Genomic DNA, 22,190 nt, shown 5'->3' with positions numbered 1-22,190 from the left:
TATGCATCTGCAATAGGATATATCATGTATTCCATGTTATGTACTCGATCGGATGTTTCGTATGCTTTAAGTGAAACGAGTAGGTACCAATCTGATCCCGGTGATGCTTATTGGGTAGTTGTCAAGAATATCCTTAAGTATTTGAGAAGGACTAAGGACTCATTATTGATATATGGAGGTCAAGAAGAGCTTGCTGTAATTGGATACACCGATGCTAGCTTCCAAACAAATAAGAATGAATTTAGATCGCAATCTGATTATGTGTTCTACTTAAACGATGGCGCTGTAAGCTGGAAAAGTTTAAAGAAAGATACAATTGCTGATTCTACAACTAAGGCCGAGTATATTGTTGCCTCATGTGTAGGAAAGGAATATATTTGGATCAAAAAGTTCATTAGTGAACTTGGCATAGTTCCTAGCATTGTGGATCCCATTGATCTCTATTGTGATAACAATGGTGCTATCGCACAAGCTAAGGTGCCTAGATCTCACCAACGATCCAAACACATACTTAGGCGTTGTCACCTCATTTGAGAGATAATAGATATAGGAGATGTGAAAATATGCAGAGTATCTACACTTGACAATATTGTTGACCCACTGACAAAGCCTCTTGCGCAGCAGAAGCATGATGACCATATTAGATCTATGGGTATTAAGGGTATGCCTAATTGGCTCTAGTGCTAGTGGGAGATTGTTGGTGTAAGCCCTAGAGGTCAATATTTTTGGTACTTGTATCGAATTATTTATTAATAATAAAAGGGTTTTTCTTTATTATATTTGTTTAATAAAGTCCCTATAATAGCTAGTCCGTTTAATGTATCAAGTGTGACTTAATCATGAGATCCCATTAAACATAAGGAAACTATTCTTAAAGTATCTGTAGTCGAGCTTTGTTGTGAAATGGGATAATATTAAACCATTAAGACTATTATGTATATAGACTGATGATCGCATCTCATGGATCATGGATAAGGAGTTATCAAGTCTTAAGCATATGTATGAATATTATGAGTAATATTTATACTGGATTGACCCGCTATGAGAATACTACATAGAATGTTATACAAAGTGTCATAAGTTATTCTCATGGTGATAGTGGTATATACCACCATTCGACCTGAAATCACTATGGACCCTAGATGTAGAGCCGAGTGCTTTATTGATGATCAAACATTGTCTGTAACTGGATGACCATAAAGACAGTTGATGGGTACTCCACGAAGCATGTTGCGGGACATGAGTGACCTAAATGGAATTTGCTCATCCTGCGTAACAGGATAAGTGTCTAAGGGACCAATATTGAACTGGACAAGGATGACACAATTTATGCCTTGTTTTCAATATAGACATCAAGGCAAACATGTAATTGTACACACAAGTATTATCACAAAATGATTTGTCAGATCACATGATATTTTCGTGTCTTGGATAGCAGTGATGTGTTGCTAGATACCGCTTACTGTTTATTATGTTAAATACATGATTTAATATAATTGTCAATGTCGCAAAAATCTACAGGGTCACACACAAAAGAACGGATTAAGGAGAAATAGAGTAAATAAGGAACACCGTAAGGTACGGTGCACTTAAGTGAATTGTAGAACATCGTAAGGTACGGTGCACTTAAGTAGAATACGAAATATGGTAAGGTGCCACACGCTTAAGTGATTTTTGGTATATCATAAGATATGGGTTACCACTACGCCAAATAAGGGAAAAGAGGGCGCTTATTTTGGCCTATAACAGCGCTTTTAAGCGCCCTCTAAAGTGGCGCTGGCATAGGTAAAGACAGCGCTTTGTTTTCCTGGAGAAAGCGCTGTCTAAAGTGGCCCTTTAAGGGCCACATTCTAGTGCGCTTTCAGAAAAAAGCGCCCTCTGGAGTGGTCCATAAAGGGCCACCTTAGAGGGCGCTTTCTGGATAAAGCGCCCTCTAAAGTTGTCATGTAAAGCCACCTTAGAGAGCCACCTTAGAGGGCGCTTTCTGGATAAAGCGCCCTCTAAAGTTGTCAATGTAAAGCCACCTTAGAGGGCGCTTTCTGGACAAAGCGCCCTCTAAAGTTGTCAATGTAAAGTGTTTAGAGGGCGCTTCCTGCAGAAAGCGCCCTCTAAAGTGTTAGTTATTTTAAAAAAAATTGTTTGAAAAGCAGTGGGTATTTAATTGGGAACCTGTTCGCATGCTGCAAAAGTGTAAAATTCATATTGATTTCATCCTTTAATCCAATGTTATACACCATTAATCCATTGATATATACAACATGAATCCATTTATATACAACATTAATCCTCCATATATACAACATTAATATATGATTCTTTGATCAACAATATACAATAATATATTCATGATTTAGTAAAACTAGTACAACAACAATATACAACATATATACAACAACAACATACAACAATAACATTCCATACATATATGTACAACAATATACAACCTAGTTATATGATTCTTTGATCAATAATGAATTGACACAATTCATCCTTCATTTCATCCAAATGAGCTCTTGAGTAAGATTTGTATTCGTCAAAGTACTACAATTAAGAGAATAAAACATATTCAAGATTTAGTAACAAATTAGATGAAATATCCGATAATATTAAAATAAACCCTAAGTTATTATTCCATACCATTTTTGGGATGTCTATACGATTCAACGCAATAATATCTCTCATAAATCTCAATACAAAAAATCCGCAATCGACCGAATTGTTTTGCTGAGGACACTACACAGAAAAACAAACAATATATATATATATATAGTTAATTTCTTACAAACACTATTATAAGCAAAAAATAAACACTATTATAATTAAGCAAAAATAAGATACTTAATATATACCTCAACTCTGACCCAGGTAATGTCCTTCCTATTACGATAATTCTTTTTCGATCTAAATTTTAGTATTGCCCTAACAAAATAAAAACGTATATTGAGATCAATCTGACAGACATAATTAAATATACAAATACACACGAATATTTAGGGGAATTTCACTTACGCGTCAACCGTCTTCTTCATACTCGGATATTTACTCCAATCACCCAATAACGAATCCAGATAATACACTATGAGTCTCGAAAGATCCATAGCAACCAACACCCAGTGACCACTGTAAAATAAAACAAAAATTTAGATGAATGAAAATTTTCTACGTAAAAGATATACATAGATTAGAATGAAATTATTAGAAAGAAAATCTAACCCGTTGCCAGAATTAAACGGTAAAAAATACAAACTGGATGTAGTATTATCGTCGGCCGCCATGAATCTATCGACTAGATCATTCTTTACGGATGTTGGATTTTTCGTTATTAACGTTGCGTTGATACGGGAAGCAGCAATAAAATTGAAACGGTTACACAATTCAGTTCCCCGCATCAATGTTACATACATATACCTTAAATAGAAACATAATAAACATTAGACTACTCATTGAAATGTGTAAATAAATTGTTCAACTAAGTAAATTATAGATTGATCGGAGTACCATATGTATGTATGAATGACAGCGATGCCCAATTCGTCGTGTTCAAAAAGTTGTTGCATGTCCTCCTTTGCAATTATTTCGAAATGAGCAATTCCGAAAACACCTTCATCAAAATCTATACTACGAATGGCCCCGTGCATAATATCGGACTCTTCCACCATTTTCTCAAGACGCATCATAATTTGAGATTTTGTCCCGGACGTCGTTGGAATATCCTTACCAGCGCTTTTCAACTTTCGACCGGGAACCTAAAAATTCATATAAAATAAATCATGACTTTTTGTGATGCAACAGAATCGTTGCATATATAATTAAATGGGTATATATATTTGTACCTCTTTTTGAGATGCAACCGACTCGATGCGTCTTGAAATCCCTTTACCAGCTTTATGTGTGGGTCTTGTAGGAGTCTAACATTACCATGTAATAAGGATTGATTAAATATCATAATTGTAGCTGAATTGAAATGTGAATACTAAATATTCATAATCATTTAGAACATATATACCTCGGCATCTGGGAAAATTAGATCTGACGGCCAACCAACAAAGGATCCGACTGCATCTCGCATCAACGTTGTCTCTGAAACAACGTCAGGTAATGGTAGAAGGGCGTCCGTATCTAATACAAGGTCAACCGAAACTTTCATATATCCCACCGGGAGGGGATTATGGTGAAGTAATTCACCCGAAGTATTGTGCACTTTTCCCTTGCCAACTATGCGATAAGTTGGTGACGATAGATACAGCTGACAAGGTGAAATGCCCTAAACCAATAATAAATTTTATTGTTAACGTGTATATGTGTCAAGTAAAAAAGTGCTATTTTAATTTCATAATAACATATATAATTACCTCGGGAAATTTCGGTTGACAATTGATACTAGCTCGGTCACTAGTATCTTTTGCCTCGGAAGCGCACCTTTCCTCTCTATACCTTGCATTCTCGTTTTGCAGTTGGAGTACTTGTGCCCTTAACTCCGCCAAGGTCTCCATCACCTCTTTGTTGGTAGGATTTTTTGTTTTTGGTTTTTTATAAAATGACGACGGAGTCACACCAAAACCCTTACCCCTCACACGACCGGAATACTCAGGAACATTTAGTACTCGACTAAGTACGCTCCTGCAATCCTGGACCTCGGTTGAAGGTAAGGTTTGGGATAAAGTCTCCTGAAATATTATTAGAGGAGATTAAAAATGAATTATATGTCTAACAAAATTTTCGATATAATTAAAGAAATAATGTTACATATACTTACAAATTCGTCATAAACATTTTGGACCGCTTCAACGACAGCCCCATCCTTCCCAACCCGAGCAGCCTTCCATAATACGTGCTCCGGAAGAGATGTTGCGTCACTTTTCTCCTCGGCTAGCTACACATTGAATTAGATTATAAGATCATCAATTATAACATATTGTGACAATGTATAAGCTCATAGCATTTGAATATACTCACAATTCTTTGTTGTAACCGTGCATATCCCGTACGCCCTTTTTTGTACGGATACGCGGGTTTTGATGCCCTTTTCCGATTTTTGTCGCTTACTTCCTGGATAAAAAAGTTTAAGGCATATTAGAACCAAGTAACTTAACAATTGTATAATACCATAATTAATAGACATTACATGGAATTTTTCGTTTCTTCGTTTGGCGACAAAGTTATCCCATTCATCGGCTGAAATAATCTCGGCATACTTCATTGGCCGTTCTGCTTCAACAAATTTTCCTTCCTCATCCTTGAGAAATTTGTTGGACAAAAAGGATCGAAATCCTCAGAGTCTTTTTCCGGCCAATTGAATACAATATTTTTGCCGGCTTTCATCGATGTGAAAGGATCTCTAAAAAACATACACATGGAGTGTGTTATTATAAGTAATATTATAACAATATATGGTCAACAAATAGTCACAAAAAAAACATATAACAATATATGGTAAGTACCTGTATCTCGGACCATATTTTTTCTTTGCCAACCTTCAATTCCGGACTTCTCCAATTATCACATGTAATCGGAATATGTTGTCGAACAAGGAAACCAATGTAACTTGCCAACATTGAACCGTTAGGCTCAATTAGTTGGTCTTCAGCACTCCAATGTACTTCAAATTTTACACCCTTGTCTCTTGCACGAATGATTGACTTCATAACAGTCAATCCTCGTTTGATTTCTTTTTCAACATTGTTACGTGATCCATTCGCGTCATGGGTATCGTCTTGGTTAGCCATTTTATCTGTAATATAGAAATGATTCAATAAGACCCAAGTAAGACAATGACCATATTCGTGAAGCTACACAAAAAACACATTCATATACCTTCCATTTCTCTCATGTTACAACAATCTAAACTCTTTTTTTTATCATTATTGAATACAAACTCACACACACCTACTGCATACAAAAGACCAATGCAAACTTATGGTGTTTGGAACATGAACAAACTTGCATCCATAATCATCAAACTTCCAAGCACAAGCTCAAACACACTTCAAATGATATCAGTTTTCAATCAGAAATAAAAAACTCAGTTTGCCCTAAACAACATTAATCAACATAATGCACAAAATGTAAAACTAAGTTTAGAAAATGCCCTAATCAAACACATGAAGAAAGTGAACGGTAACGATGGAGAAGAGAAATACCTTCAAGGTGACGGTAACGATGGAGAAGAAAGTGAACAGTGACGATGGACGCAGATAACTCAGTGAACGTGAACGCAGCAGCAGAAAAAGGCGACGGCGACGACGACGGTGAGGGAGGGAGAACGAACGGAGGACGAGAGTAATCGCAGTAGAGAGTAATCGCAGTAGAGAGAAAACCCAATTACGTAAACGAAATAGCTTGTAGAGAGGGAAAATAAAGAGACATGCAGTATATGTTATAATTTTAATGTTTACTAAAGGGGACCTTAGAGGGCGCTTTTGTAAAAAAAGCGCCCTCTAAAGGGGGCCTAAGAGGGCGCTTCTGAAAGCGCTCTCTAAGGCTTTCCAAAAGCGCCTTCTAAACTGGAAATGTACATGGACTTAGAGAGCGCTTTTTTAAAAGCGCCCTCTAAGGGTAACCTTAGAGGGCGCTTTCATTAAAGCGCCCTCTATTGGTGTCCATCCATTTCCTCATTATTATTTTTTTGGCTTCACTTTAGAGGGCGCTTTGTTACAAAAGCGCCCTCTAAAGGGGGCCTAAGAGGGCGCTTCTAAAAGCGCTCTCTAAGGCTTTCCATAAGCGCCTTCTAAACTGGAAATGTACATGGACATAGAGAGCGCTTTTTTAAAAGCGCCCTCTAAGGTTACCTTTAGAGGGCGCTTTCAATAAAGCGTCCTCTATTGGTGTCCCTCCATTTCCTCATTATTTTTTCGCTTCACTTTAGAGTGCGCTTTGTTACAAAAGCGCCCTCTAAAGTGCGCTGTCTATTCCAGTAGTATGCTCCTTATTTTTTCTCTTCACTTTAGAGTGCGCTTTTGTAATAAAGCGCCCTCTAAGGGGCGCTGTCTATTCCAGTTTTTGGCGTAGTGTACATACACTTAAGTAGACATTTTAGCTTGCAGCCCACACAAGTGGTTCTATAAATAGAACCCTTGTGCAGAAGCATTTCATTAGATGAAATTTTTGTTTTTTTCTCTCTCTCACACTCAAAGCCTTCATTCGTAGTAGCTAACACTGAGACTGAAGGAATCCGTTCGTGTGGACTGAGTAGAGGTGTTGTCACCATTCAACGCTCGTGATCACTCCTTAGATCTGCATCAAATGTTTCAATCGCCACAAGAGGTAACGATTTCTATCACTGATCATGCCCATTCGTAAGGATCACTAAAGGAGAATTTTAATTTTCGCTACGTTTTAAATCGCAATTTTCCTTCAAATTATACATCAAATCACTTCACCAAAGTGACACTTCCATTTTTGCCAAAAAAAAAGTATAGATTTTAATTTTCGGGTTAATCTTGTCAATGTATTTCCTTACAATGGATGTGTTGCATGTGTATTATCTATGTTGTCAAAAAAGACCCAAATTTTAATCTTCGGATTCACTACAACAAACAAGACCTTAGACAGCGCTTTTTTTAGCCTTAGACAGCGCTTTAAAGCGCTGTCTAAACCTCCGCTGCTAAAGGTTTAGACAGCGCTTTTTTAAATCTTAAAAGCGCTGTCTAAGCCCCCCCCCCCCCCCCCCCCCCCCCCCCTTAGACAGCGCTTTGGCCAAAAGCGCTTTATAAGACCCTCTTATTTTAAATTTTTTAGGTATACCTTAGACAGCGCTTTTGAAAAGCCCTGTCTAAGCCCCACCCCCTTAGACAGCGCTTTGGCCAAAAACGCTTTCTAAGACCCTCCTATTTTAATTTTTTTAGGTATACCTTAGACAGCGCTTTTCAAAAAGCGCTGTCTAAGCCCCCCCCTTAGACAGCGCTTTTGCCTAAAGCGCTTTCTAATCCCCCCCTTAGACAGCGCTTTTTACAAAAGCGCTGTCTAAGGTATACGAAAATTTTTGAAGCTTTTGTTTTAAACCACATTTTTTCCAGGTTTATAAACCAGAATTTCTACCTGTTTTCAACCAGATTTTGACAGACAATTATCACATTTTATATATGCCATTTTGGCCTTTTTTCTACCAATTTTTGGCTAACCCCACTCTCGTACTCTTTGGTCATTCGATCGGCACAGATCCATGTTTTATCCATGGTTTTCCTACTTATTAAAGTAAACAATTAATCCAGACGAAAATACATAACTAAGGTAGTATCTTTGAATATCCTAACAATTATAAAGTTCAATTCATTTTAAACTTCAAAAACCTATACATAACCAATGTTAATATAAACTTCAATAACGTATCCGATACGCCAATATACCAACTTTGTCATTACCTGAACAGGCAAATCAGATATAAATCCTACAGTGTCGCTAAAAAGCACTTTCCTCCTATAAATAAAATTAGAACAGTGACGTAACGCATGTATAACCAATGTTACCAACCAGTGTATGAAAAAAAATAGAATATTTGGATTTACTGGTCACATTACCCTGAAGGAAGAGCTGCACTTCTTAACCTAGGATCCACGGTAGCAAATAGTCTGCAATACATGTAACACCACAAAAAGTTGAAATTTATAAAGTCAAATTATAACTTTTGAGGATGCAAACAAATACAAGTAAAGGTGGTTTTACCGACAATCACTATACAGATCACTGTCCGTTAGATTACTAACTAATGTAGATTTTCCCTAATAAAAGCAAAGAAAGGCATATATCAGTGATGCTGTTTAATTACAATATATAGCAAACATATATGTACTTATACAGGTAGACGACTTACAGCATTTGTATACCCAACGACAGCAACAGTGGCTAAGCGATGACCAGACGAACCCCCATGCCTCTTCCGACCAGCACGTTGCACAACACGGGTACGACGAACCTCATCAATTTGCGTTAGTAAATAATTCCTCCTTTCTAAGACTCTAAGAGAGTTTCACAATTCAGTGACCAAATTATGTAATAAGAGGTGATCACAAAAAAATGTTGTAATATTATGCAATTAGTAATAGTAATTGCATATTAACTAGTGGTTCATACATCATGGACAGGAGAAATATCCGGCGAAACTACATATAAGTGCAAAGAACAGGTTAATCTCAAATAAACCTGCATGCATGGAAGTTTGAAACACCACAAAACTCCTAACAATGTTGTTCATTAAATCTAACGATTCAATTAGGACCAGAGTTTGGTGTGATCAAATCTTAATTTAGAGCGAATATAGGTTTCATAGCCTATAACATACACTTTCTCTTAACATCTCTGCCATCCAATCCAAATACTATTGTGGCCACAAACACAATTACAGTGAATGTTTGCAATGACTTGATGCAATGAGAATGTCAAAAACAGCTTTAAAAATAATATGAATTTATGAGGAAACTATAAGCTATGCCAAGAAAAAGCAGGAATAGATTACTTGAGGATAAATGTATGTATCTTGTAAATTTAGTATTACAGTTATATATTACCTTCGCCGCTAAAGCTGGAGTTCAGTTTCTCCAGCACCGCTCATAAAACCTTGGCCCCCACCTCCTCTCCTGATATTGACAAGTATCAAGGTAAGATGTTATTCTTCTAATCAACAATTTACTAATTATTGATACTATAGATTAGGCAAGACATGCATAGATTCACAGAATTACACATTCTTCCAGAAATATATGCATAAGAGAAAGGGAACGTGAAGAAAAGGGATATAAATTATAATCTGTTTTCAATCACAGTTGTACTTCATAACAAACAACAATGTAAACAGAAAACTAAACCGTTATGACAAGTAATACTTGGCAACCAAACAATTTTCCCAAGCAAAAAAGTAATAGATTCCCATAAGAGTTCAAATTTCCTATATTGCAATTTAACCCGCTCACCAATAAAAGTTTTCAATATAATGTTATTTCCACTTCAAAAATGGCATCAAAATCATAAAAACAGGGGAATGAAGTAATAATAAAAGACAACCCTCGAGCACTAACAACTTCAGCTTCTCCAGAAGCACCAAATGTGTAGCGACCACCAGGGCCAAGAACACGAACGAGTCTCGACTTCTTGTACGACAGAGCTGCAAGTTCAGCCTACAAAGATGACAAAGTATAACTCTAAGTTAAAAAGCAACAAGAGCTTCAACTCAATTAAATCCAATTTGGTTCAAGAGACAATACCCTCAGGCATAAACCATTGAACAGCCCAATGAAACCACATTACTAACCTGGAGCCTAGCTTCCTTAGTGTATGCATGAGCATTGAAAATCTCAATTATAAGACCAACACGGTCCACCACAGGTTTACTCCAAGCCCTCTAGCAGTAACAGAAACAACCCCAAGTGTGTCTTGTTAGTAGTAATTTTATGGACCAAACAACATACTAACAGAAAACACGATGGAGGACCAAACTAGCAAACAAACAGAAGACACGGTTGAACACCAAATTGACCATCAAAATGCATTTGGGTATGTTTTTATAGTTTTGATAGGTTCAATGACTAATGTTTTTTTTCTTTTGAAACTTGGTATCCGGCCGTGAGACTGACTAATCCAACGAGGACAATCCCACCGTCCACTAGCGAGAGGCCCATTTTTTTAAAAACCAAATTGCATTAAAAGAAATAAAGAGCAGAAGGTGTGCTAACAGTTACAATATATTACAGACTGCAAGTTGACTCAAGCACCACCATAGCTACAGCACCTAAATAAATTACAGAAACTCAAACTAATATAATAACATTGATAACCATATTTACTACCATATCTACTAGCTCTAAACATCAAATGAGTTGCCACAACAGACCCAACGCAAAGATTAGTATCGAACAGGATTCAAATCTGAGACCTTGAAAAGAGCACACTCTCAGGACCCAAGTCTTCAGCAACATGCCAACCCTTGGAGGTTATTCAATGACTAACGCGACAGCGCCTCACACATTCAATTACAAATTACACAAACAAAATTTACCTCCATATTTCGAAGCTGAATACCAGACAGTGTTGCATTAACAAAAACAACATCCACTTCACCCTGTTACACACAAATCAAAATCAAAATCAAAATCAAAATGCAAATCAATACCCTAAATAACCAATCACATGAAAAAACAACAAAAGCACAATTTTTCACCTTCGTTTCAGCAGCATTTAGATGGCATTTGATAGTATCAACCGTTCCAGGTCCAAAATAAGTATCTAAAAACCATAAAACAAAATCAAAAACCAGAAAATAGCGTTTCAAAAAAGAGAGAAACTCCAAGTTAGAAACCGAACCTGCACGAGGCTTATGACCTTTAAGCGAAGGATTCTGAACAAGTACATGAGGGGGTAAAGGCTTATCGAAGAAATCGGTATGGAAATAACCATCGCGTTGGTCTTCAAGTGAATTGGCGAGACACAGTGCTTCGTTCAAATAAAAATTAACTTATATATATATATATATATATATATATATATATATATATATATATATATATATATATATATATATATATATATATATATATATATATATCAACATTTTTCTGTTATGGTTTTCGCTGTTAGGGTTTCAACGTTCGCAGGAGGGAAAACAAAAGAACAGAGAACGAAAATTGAAATGGAGTCTGAAATTTTATTTTAATTAGACCTTAGACAGCGCTTTTGTGGAAAGCGCTTTCTAAGGTATGCCTTAGACAGCGCTTTCCAAAAGCGCTTTCTAAACCCCCCCTTAGACAGCGCTTTTGGTTTTAATTTTTTTTTTAATTTAAAGACTTTAGACAGCGCTTTATCAAAAGCGCTGACTAAGGTCTATATTTAAAAGCGCTTTCTAAAAGCGCTGTCTAAGGGGGGGTCTTAGACAGCGCTTTCTAAAAGCGCTGTCTAAGACCCCCCCTTAGACAGCGCTTTCATTATTTTTTTGGAACATTTTCCGTGTTTTATTTTAATTTTAACCTTAGACAGCGCTTTCTTTTAAAAGCGCTGTCTAAGATGCGCTGTTAAAAGTCATTTTTAGCGTAGTGATTAAACTCATGACACTCTTAAATAGTAAATTAAAAAAATGATATTTTTAAATAAATCTTACATTATAAATCATTTTTAAACCAATTCCATAATAAATTATACACATTTTCCATTCAATAATAAGATCAAATATTCAAACAAAAATGTTGATAAACCATACATCAATGTTTATAAAATACAACAAACCATAATACAAAATGTCAAAATCTTAATATTAAAATATAAAGTAAAAGACAATTATTGCGTATATACGACATCTTTGTTCCTCATTAGATGATACATTGTCGTGCCTCTATTAAGATGATATAGAGTGACTAACTCAAGAGTGTCTTCCTGAAACTTACCCCTATTTATAACCTCTCTCACAATAGACACAATACACTGACATATAAGCAATATAACTACCTAATGGTTCACATTTGTTTGCTTCTCTTTTAGGATCCCCTTCATAAATCTCCTTCTACATCTGATTTTGTGTAAGGATGTAACGTTCTATAAAATTATTGAATATAATTATACATCGAACTCCATATTCAAGAAACCGATGACTGTATATTATATAGGACCAAATATTCCTTCAATAATAATTACAGTATTGTAATATAGATAAAATATATAATAATTACTTTTAAAATGATATATATATATATATATATATATATATATATATATATATATATATATATATATATATATATATATATATATATATATATATATATATATATATATATAATACATCAATATCCCCACATCATTTTTTTAATACCTGGAATCTCAAAGGAAGTTAGTGGAAAACCATAATTGCAAGCAAATGCATACGATTATTTATTGTGCACTAAAGTCGTTGAAAGAGAATTTGTTTGTATACCTAACGCAATATATAGTCAGCATTGCAATCTGACTATAAATAAATGAAATAAATATTAATTTTTGATGGGTGAGTTGAGTTGCGATAGTGATTGTATACTTTACGTGCAAAAAATAAGGAATCAAGTTTGTGAATAGAAATAGGAAAACAAAAAAAGATTCTCTGATTTATTATTACTCACTTGGGTGCAGTTTTCTTTACTTAAACATTTCTTAATTTTCTTATATGAAAACCATTGCATCTTAATTATTGCTTCCCATAACTAACACAATATGTATATCCCTTAATTCGGAAATCAATATGTTTACATTAATGAATCAATATCAATATATTCTTTATTAATGATTGAATCCTAAATCAATATGTTATTGTTATACCATTTAATTTTTAATATTATCTGATCATGTCATCTTTGTATTTTAATGCGCCAATCATTTTATCACATATTGGTAACACTCATTTGCAGCCACGAGATATAATGAGGGGAATCTAGATTAACATTTTTAGATTAATTTTGTTACGTAAGTCATGAGTAATTAAACTATAATTAGCCAGTGGTAATTGAAGTTCCACGTACACCAACGAATGAGGCGTGTACGCAATACAATAGCACTCAATGCTTCTTTAATAATGCAAGGCGCGGTTTCAAGGACAATTATCTTAATAGGTCCATTGGTGGAAGCATCTTTTTATATTTGAAATTACTAATTATCAAAAGATCTAATAATTGGTTAAAGAGAAAGATCATAACTTGGTACTCCCTCTCCTCCCGATTGGATTGTAAGTAAGAATAATTAAGTTTTTGATTATGTTAGAGAATAAGAATGATATGAAGAAGATAATTGAAGTATTCCTTTCAAAGATTAGGAACCGTGTGATAATAGGGATAGATGTGATTGAGTGAATTTCATAAACGGAGGAGTATAATGAACAAACAATATTATATTCTAACGTTAAAGTCGGTGAATGAATGATATGTGATTTGAATAAAGGAATGAGTAGAATATTTAGATCTAAGCGTGTGTCTAGCTTTATATGTGGAGAACGGTTAAAACTGCTTCTACTTAATCCGTTGTGACGTGTCGATCATGTCCGATTAAATTTGACGATGAAAAATTAATAGGAGATTGAAATCCTATGTTCCATGCTTGGGTGAGGTTGTACATGTTTCTTACATATTTTCTCATAATGCTTGCAATTGGCCTTGATGTGTGAGTCGTATGACCGGTCCATAACATTTGTCATATATGCCCTTGTTCTTGCTTGCTGGAAACAAGGGTTTTTTCGTGTGGGCTTCTAGTTTAGCCTTGGTCGGAAGAAGTGGGATAACTTTGATGTTTGTAGCATTTGGAACAGTCGCATTGAATGTTAATCGAGTGTTCTGCATAATTAGATGTGAGATCAAGACCATTGATAGTTGTTCATAAGTGTTTTTAACAAACAATCATGAATTTAAAAGTCTGTGAGATTAACTCGAAAAATCTCGGGAGCAATTATGTGCAATGTCACACTGCCACTACTTGAAAAACTACGGAAGAACCATTATCCCACGTTCGTAACTGCTAATAGCAATTAGTAGTTGCCTTTCGTCGAGGATGGTTGCTGATAGCGCTAAGTCCTTTCTTCAGTCTTTGATTTTCTCAATCTTCTAAGTCCTTGGAGCTCATCGAACACCTCGACCTTGATATGGTGTCGAGTGGCCACTTAAATATTTTTCTCCACTTTGCTTCTTCTTAAGAAACCTTTGGAATCAATAATGGATCTCAAAGTTCAGTCACATCCCCCTTTTGTTGTTGTCATTAATGCACCACTCTACTTGAATGACCATACTTACATTCCTGAACTTCCCATGGTGGAAGAAGAAACCTAAGGTATCGTGTTTCTTTGATCCCCTACTCCATTGTAGGTATTGTTCATGCGTTCATGGGTCCTCTACCCATGCACGCCAAGAAACCGCAAACGCTGAAATATTTCTTCCATACCTTCTATGGTTACGAACCCTTGGTGTTCATGGATGCCCCTTTTGATTTTTACTTCTTTAAAATAGGTTTTTTGTTATTCTCTTCCAACTGAAGATGTCGATTAGATCAAATGGTTGGATATGGTCCAATAGAAGAAAAAACATTTTTGGAGGGATTTTGGCATATTTTACCTAATCCAGTTGTCATGAGTTGGTCCCAAATACAACTCTTACATTCTCATTGCATCCATGTGCTTTTGGGATACCGCGACAAAAAAAGTTCACCTTCCTTGTGGAATGATAACTCCCACAGTCGTCGACATTGTGTAATCGTTGGCCTTAGACCAACTGGAGAGGCATTTGAGCCTTCGTCGAAGATCACCAGGGTTCAACATAATTTCTTATAGCTCCTTCGTCAAAGATCACCAGGGTTCAATAGACCAAGTAGATGATTAGGAACATATTATTTTCCTAAGTTACTGGCTTTCCTTGTTTGTTTTCTGTGATCTATCTATTCAAATGGCAAATAAATATGTCCCTTTAGCCACTCAACTTCATGAAGGGAGGAAAATTTGCCTCATTAGGTTAATTATATGTAGCCTTTATGAATCTCCCAAGACTTATAGATAATGGTGAATCCTGATAGCCTTCAGATATGTGGCCTTATCTGGCTTTTAAATTATGGTTCAACACCACTTTCGATCCTTATCTCAAGACAATAGTTCCTCATAGCTTAGAGTTGGGATTCAAAGGTCCAAGGTTTTCCCAACTCACTCATGTCGATGGCAAGGTTGTGTATTTTGAGGTCTTAGAGAGTTATTTCCAAATGTTCTATAGGTACAAGATGTTCACTTGGATTATGGCACCATTTGTCAGTGGTTAATGTGGTCCTTAATGGTTTAGGAAACCATTTCCCCAATCCGTCTCATCAAGAAGAGAGGGATATACATGCTACTCTGCATGCATGCTTCAATCCCATAGCTCCGTGGTTAAGGATTACCTCTTCTAAGTCAAAACTAAAGGTTGCTCCTTATTATCTAAACTTGGAGGTCGGGCAGTTTTATTTGAGCTCACTGCTCCTTAAGAGTTTAGCTTCTTAAGGGGAGGATTTTTCCTTCTCCGTCGTCACACCCAATTAAAAGTGGCTTAAGAACTTCCAGTTATTTTGTAAAAGGAATGAGGTTTTCCTTGGTTCCTTTGATTATTCACTCTCTTATCACCAAACCCAAGAGTTTGAAGACTGATGGGCGTTTCATTACGCTAATGTGTCAGATCATACACTTACGGTGCAATGCTTGGTTGATGTTTTCTCTTTATGAGGGACCAAGGTAATCTTGGTTGACTAGCTCTAAAGTGAAACTCGTCCTGTCTTTCCTTAAATTCCTTTTGGATTCTAATTCATTTGTCTACCTTCTACAAGCATTCACTCAAATCCAAAGGTGTCGGATGATGGCTCTTAAGGTACCAGCATTACAAGAACTTCTTAGGTAAAAATGATATCTAACATCCTCTCCCTTTTGTCTTTTCGCGTCAGCGCCCCAATATGTTTTTTTTTTCCTTCAGGTTCGAAAGACAACGGAAACTTTTACTACCGCGGGGCCATAAAGGACAAAACAACTAGAGAATGATTTCAAAGATTCTTCCGATAGGGATGTTCTGGTTTGCACCTTCTGCTATACTTTTATTTCAAATCTATCTTTTTTATTTATTTTATATTTTAACTTCTCTAACATAATTGCACCATGTTAGTCTCCTCAGAATGAGAGTGAGTTCGACATCAGTAATGATAGCATGCAATCTCCTCCTTCCATTCCTCCAAAACATCAGACGATCGCGATAACTAAAATTGCAAAGGCCAACACGTATCAAGGGGAAAATTAAGCAAATGCTGAAACTTCTAGCCTTGGAAGAAAAAAGAGGGTTAGGCGTGAGACTGTCAGTCTTTGAAGATTGGGGTACTAAGGAGAGTGACGTTTGAAGGTGAGAGGAATACATAAGAAAAGTGTTTGAATCGTGTATTATAAAAATGTTTCACTTCTGAAAAGCAATTTCATAATCTGAACAAATTTCAGAGTCTGGTATTAGAATATATGATAGCAACGGAAACAATCTGAAACAGAAGCAAAACAAAGCAACACATAAAGTTTATCATGGTTCTTCTCCTTAACTGACAATAGTCCACTCCCCTTGTCTCAATAAGATCTTTTAACTATAATTAAACCTGATTACAACTTTGTTCAAGCAAACTAGCAAGAGACTTCACACCTCAATCAATCTAGAAAGTGATTCCGCTCAAGCAACCTAGCAAGGGACTTCTACTCAATCAACCTAGAGAGAGAGAGAGAGAGAGAGAAATATTATGAATGACAAATATGTGGGAAAAATTAAATTCTGATAAAAATAGAAAAAAACTTTTACACTTCCAAACAAAGAGGTTGAAATGTTTCTGCACTTATCAAGACGGTCACATGTCATGCAAGAATGACAACTATCAAAAGTAATCATTGCACTAAAGAGCTAGAGTATTAAGCATTAAATCTTCAGATGTTTCAACTTCCAAAAGTAGTGTACAAGTCACTTAAACTCTTCTATAAAAGCACAACTTCATAGACAGATATCCCACATCTTCAATCAACTCTTCTTACCTCCCAACATCAGGAGTACTCCTTTTGAGAAAGCAAAGATCATTGTCTCAACAAAAACCATTATTGAGAGCAAGACTACCACCTTGGTGCAACACCAATAACAATAAACTAAATAGGCCCAACCATCTGGGTCGACTACTGTCAGAGATGCACTAAGGGAGAGGAAGGCAAAAAGAAGAAGAAGATGTTGAAGAAGAAGAAAAAGAAGATTCCAAGGAAGATATTGCATTATGACTCATATGAGGGTAGTGAGGAGCGAGACATAGTTTGAGAGACATTTTGTTGTGCACGAGGATATTGTTCTGATTTAGACAAAATTGTGTAGCCCAAATGATCTTGTACTCCCTCTTTTGAATTAATGAACTATGAATTTCTTTACTTACTTTTTGCAATAATACATTTTAAGTAGTTGCTTATTTCCTTTTGAGTGTGCCAATCTTCCAAGAAATTGCAGACATACTCCATCCAAAATATCTCAAAGAAAGTACAAGTTGTTCTTAATTTTATCAGATAAAATAATTGATTCCCAAAATTAATATGGCTTAGAGTAAAAACACATAAGCATGCAAATAAACAAATACCAAGCATAACAAATACATAAGCATGAAAGAAGGGGAATATTATAACAGAAAGTTAGTAAACAAGAAAAAAAAACATAACAAAAGAGGTTTTAAATCCTACGCCTATGATTTCTTCAAAAGACCCAACATAACTCTAAGATTAGCACCCATAATATTTTTTCTAGCATCCATTGACTTCGTCCTTTCATCCTTTTCATTTTGCTTGACAATAATGGCTTGTTGAGAAGCAGTAACAGAGGCCAGTTTTTCTTCCAAAAAGTCTTGCACATACTTAGAAGAAGCGGCATATTCTGAAGTAACATCTTCAGATTCTGAATAACTGATTCAACAACGGTCTAGAGAGAATCCCACTTAGCGGTATAGGCTACTGGGTCAGAGGAAGATGTTCTCTCATCGATCCGAATCTGCACTTTATCCAAAAATATAGTTTTCATTTCATATAGGTTTGATTGGATAAAAAGTGGATGGGATGAGGTGTTAGGCTTTGAAGGGCCAGTGGATTGGTTTTATGGGACATATAGGTTTACAGAGGTTTCAAGGTGAAGGAAGTCAAAAGAGATATGTTCTGATTCAATTCTAGGTTCAGACGTGAATTGGACCAAGTTGACTCTCTTTTTAAATATGGAATTTGACAAGACAGGTTTGTCTAGGAGACAGAGTAGGGACCAGAGACATCTTTAGCCTTCAAAATATGAGATGTCACTAGATGTTGGAACACCATGATCAGAGTCTCAACCTTTAGAGGTTGATGAACATATTTAGAGTCATCATATTTTGATCATTCAAACTTTGAGTTACTATGCTTCTCAAAATATGTATTTAACAAGATCAAATCAGAGTTGAATTATAACTTGTGACCATGCACACTTGAACATATGTTACTATACCCATTTGTTTTTTAATTACTTTGTTATAGTCAAAACCCAAGGGATATGAACAACTTTGTTCCAACAATCTCTCCCGTTTTGATGATGATAAACAAATGTATTTAAGAATAATGGTTGGTTAGTTTAACTAACTTGACAACATATGAGCCAAAGGTTTGTAAGCTCCCCCTGAGTCTAATAGTCCAAAGGTTGAGTTTTGTAAGCTTCCCCTAAATTTTATCCAAGTTAATTAAACTTATTTTGATATAACAAAGTTCAGATAAAAGTAATGTCAAAATAATTAGGATTTAGGTAAATAAAAGCATTAAAAAAATACTTTTATCCTCTTAAATACTCCCATGAATTTCTCCCCCTTTTTAACATCAACAAAAAGTGAACAAGGACATGTCATATATATATATATATATATATATATATATATATATATATATATATATATATATATATATATATATATATATATATATATATATATATATATATATATATATATATATATATATATATATATATATATATATATATATATATATATATATATATATATATATATATATATATATATATATATATATATATATATATATATATATATATATATATATATATATATATATATATATATATATATATATATATATAATATATATATATTATATAGATAGAGAGAGAGAGAGAGAGAGAGAGAGAGAGAGAGAGAGAGAGAGAGAGAGAGAGAGAGAGAGAGAGAGAGAGAGAGAGAGAGAAATATTATGAATGACAAATATGTGGAAAAAATTAAATTCTGATAAAAATAGAAAAAAAACTTTTGCACTTCCAAACAAAGAGGTTGAAATGTTTCTGCACTTATCAAGACGGTCACATGTCATGCAAGAATGACAACCATCAAAAGTAATCATTGCACTAAAGAGCTAGAGTATTAAGCATTAAATCTTCAGATGTTTCAACTTCCAAAAGTAGTGTACAAGTCACTTAAACTCTTCTATAAAAGCCCAACTTCATAGACAGATATCCCACATCTTCAATCAACTCTTCTTACCTCCCAACATCAGGAGTACACCTTTTGAGAAAGCAAAGATCATTGTCTCAACATAAACCATTATTGAGAGCAAGACTACCACCTTGGTGCAACACCAATAACAATCAACTAAATAGGCCCAACCATCTGGGTCGACTACTGTCAGAGATGCACTAAGGGAGAGGAAGGCAAAAAGAAAAAGAAGATGTTGAAGAAGAAGAAAAAGAAGATTCCAAGGAAGATATTGCATTATGACTCATATGAGGGTAGTGAGGAGCGAGACATAGTTTGAGAGACATTTTGTTGTGCACGAGGATATTGTTCTGGTTTAGAAAAAATTGTGTAGCCCAAATGATCTTGTACTCCCTCTTTTGAATTAATGAACTATGAATTTCTTTACTTCCTTTTTGCAATAATACATTTTAAGTAGTTGCTTATTTCCTTTTGAGTGTACCAATCTTCCAAGAAATTGCAGACATACTCCGTCCAAAATATCTCAAAGAAAGTACAAGTTGTTCTTAATTTTATCAGAGAAAATAATTTATTCCCAAAATTAATATGGCTTAGAGTAAAAACACATAAGCATGCAAATTAAAAAAATACCAAGCATAACAAATACATAAGCATGAAAGAAGGGGAATATTATAACAGAAAGTTAGTAAACAAGAAAAAAAAACATAACAAAAGAGGTTTTAAATCCTAAGCCTATGATTTCTTCAAAAGACCCAACATAACTCTAAGATTAGCACCCATAATATTTTTTCTAGCATCCATTGACTTCGTCCTTTCATCCTTTTCATTTTGCTTGACAATAATGGCTTGTTAAGAAGCAGTAACAGAGGCAAGTTTTTCTTCCAAAAAGTCTTGCACAAACCTAGAAGAAGCGGCATATTCTGAAGTAACATCTTCAGATTCTGAATAATTGATTCAACAACGGTCTAGAGAGAATCCCACTTAGCGGTACAGGCTACTGGGTCAGAGGAAGATGTTCTCTCATCGATCCGAATCTGCACTTTATCCAAAAATATAGTTTTCATTTCATATAGGTTTGATTGGATAAAAAGTGGATGGGATGAGGTGTTAGGCTTTGAAGGGCCAATGGATTGGTTTTATGGGACATATAGGTTTACAGAGGTTTCAAGGTGAAGGAAGTCAAAGGAGATATGTTCTGATTCAATTCTAGGTTCAGACGTGAATTGGACCAAGTTGACTCTCTTTTTAAATATGGAATTTGACAAGACAGGTTTGTCTAGGAGACAGAGTAGGGACCAGAGACATCTTTAGCCTTCAAAATATGAGATGTCACTAGATGTTGGAACACCATGATCAGAGTCTCAACCTTTAGAGGTTGATGAACATATTTAGAGTCATCATATTCTGATCATTCAAACTTTGAGTTACTATGCTTCTCAAAATATGTATTTAACAAGATTAAATCAGAGTTGAATTATAAGCTTGTGACCCTGCACACTTGAACATATGTTACTATACCCATTTGTTTTTTAAGTACTTTGTTATAGTCAAAACCCAAGGGATATGAACAATTTTGTTCCAACAATCTCTCCCGTTTTGATGATGATAAACAAATGTATTTAAGAATAATGGTTGGTTAGTTTAACTAACTTGACAACATCTGAGCCAGAGGTTTGTAAGCTCCCCCGGAGTCTAATAGTCCAAAGGTTGAGTTTTGTAAGCTTCCCCTAAATTTTATCCAAGTTAATTAAACATATTTTGATATAACAAAGTTCAGATAAAAGTAATGTCAAAATAATTAGGATTTAGGTAAATAAAAGCATTCAAAAAATACTTTTATCCTCTTAAATACTCCCATGAATTTCTCCCCCTTTTTAACATCAACAAAAAGTGAACAAGGACATGTCACACACACACACACACATATATATATATATATATATATATATATATATATATATATATATATATATATATATATATATATATATATATATATATATATATATATATATATATAGAGAGAGAGAGAGAGAGAGAGAGAGAGAGAGAGAAATATTATGAATGACAAATATGTGGGAAAAGTTAAATTCTGATAAAAATAGAAAAAAACTTTTGCACTTCCAAACAAAGAGGTTGAAATGTTTCTGCACTTATCAAGACGGTCACATGTCATGCAAGAATGACAACCATCAAAAGTAATCATTGCACTAAAGAGCTAGAGTATTAAGCAT

General features: G+C 35.0%; 1 pseudogene; it reads right to left on the bottom strand.

The window, feature by feature from the left end:
- Nucleotides 1–266: 266 nt before the first annotated feature.
- LOC127138006 (GTP-binding protein At3g49725, chloroplastic-like) lies at nucleotides 267–11,428 on the bottom strand (annotated as a pseudogene).
- Between the last annotated feature and the right edge of the window lie 10,762 nt (nucleotides 11,429–22,190).

This window comes from Lathyrus oleraceus, chromosome 4 (assembly GCF_024323335.1).
Source record: "Lathyrus oleraceus cultivar Zhongwan6 chromosome 4, CAAS_Psat_ZW6_1.0, whole genome shotgun sequence".
NCBI classification, from domain to species: Eukaryota; Viridiplantae; Streptophyta; class Magnoliopsida; order Fabales; family Fabaceae; genus Lathyrus; species Lathyrus oleraceus.
The sequence above is the reverse complement of the archived record's forward strand: the minus strand, read 5'-3'. Positions and strand labels throughout refer to the sequence as shown.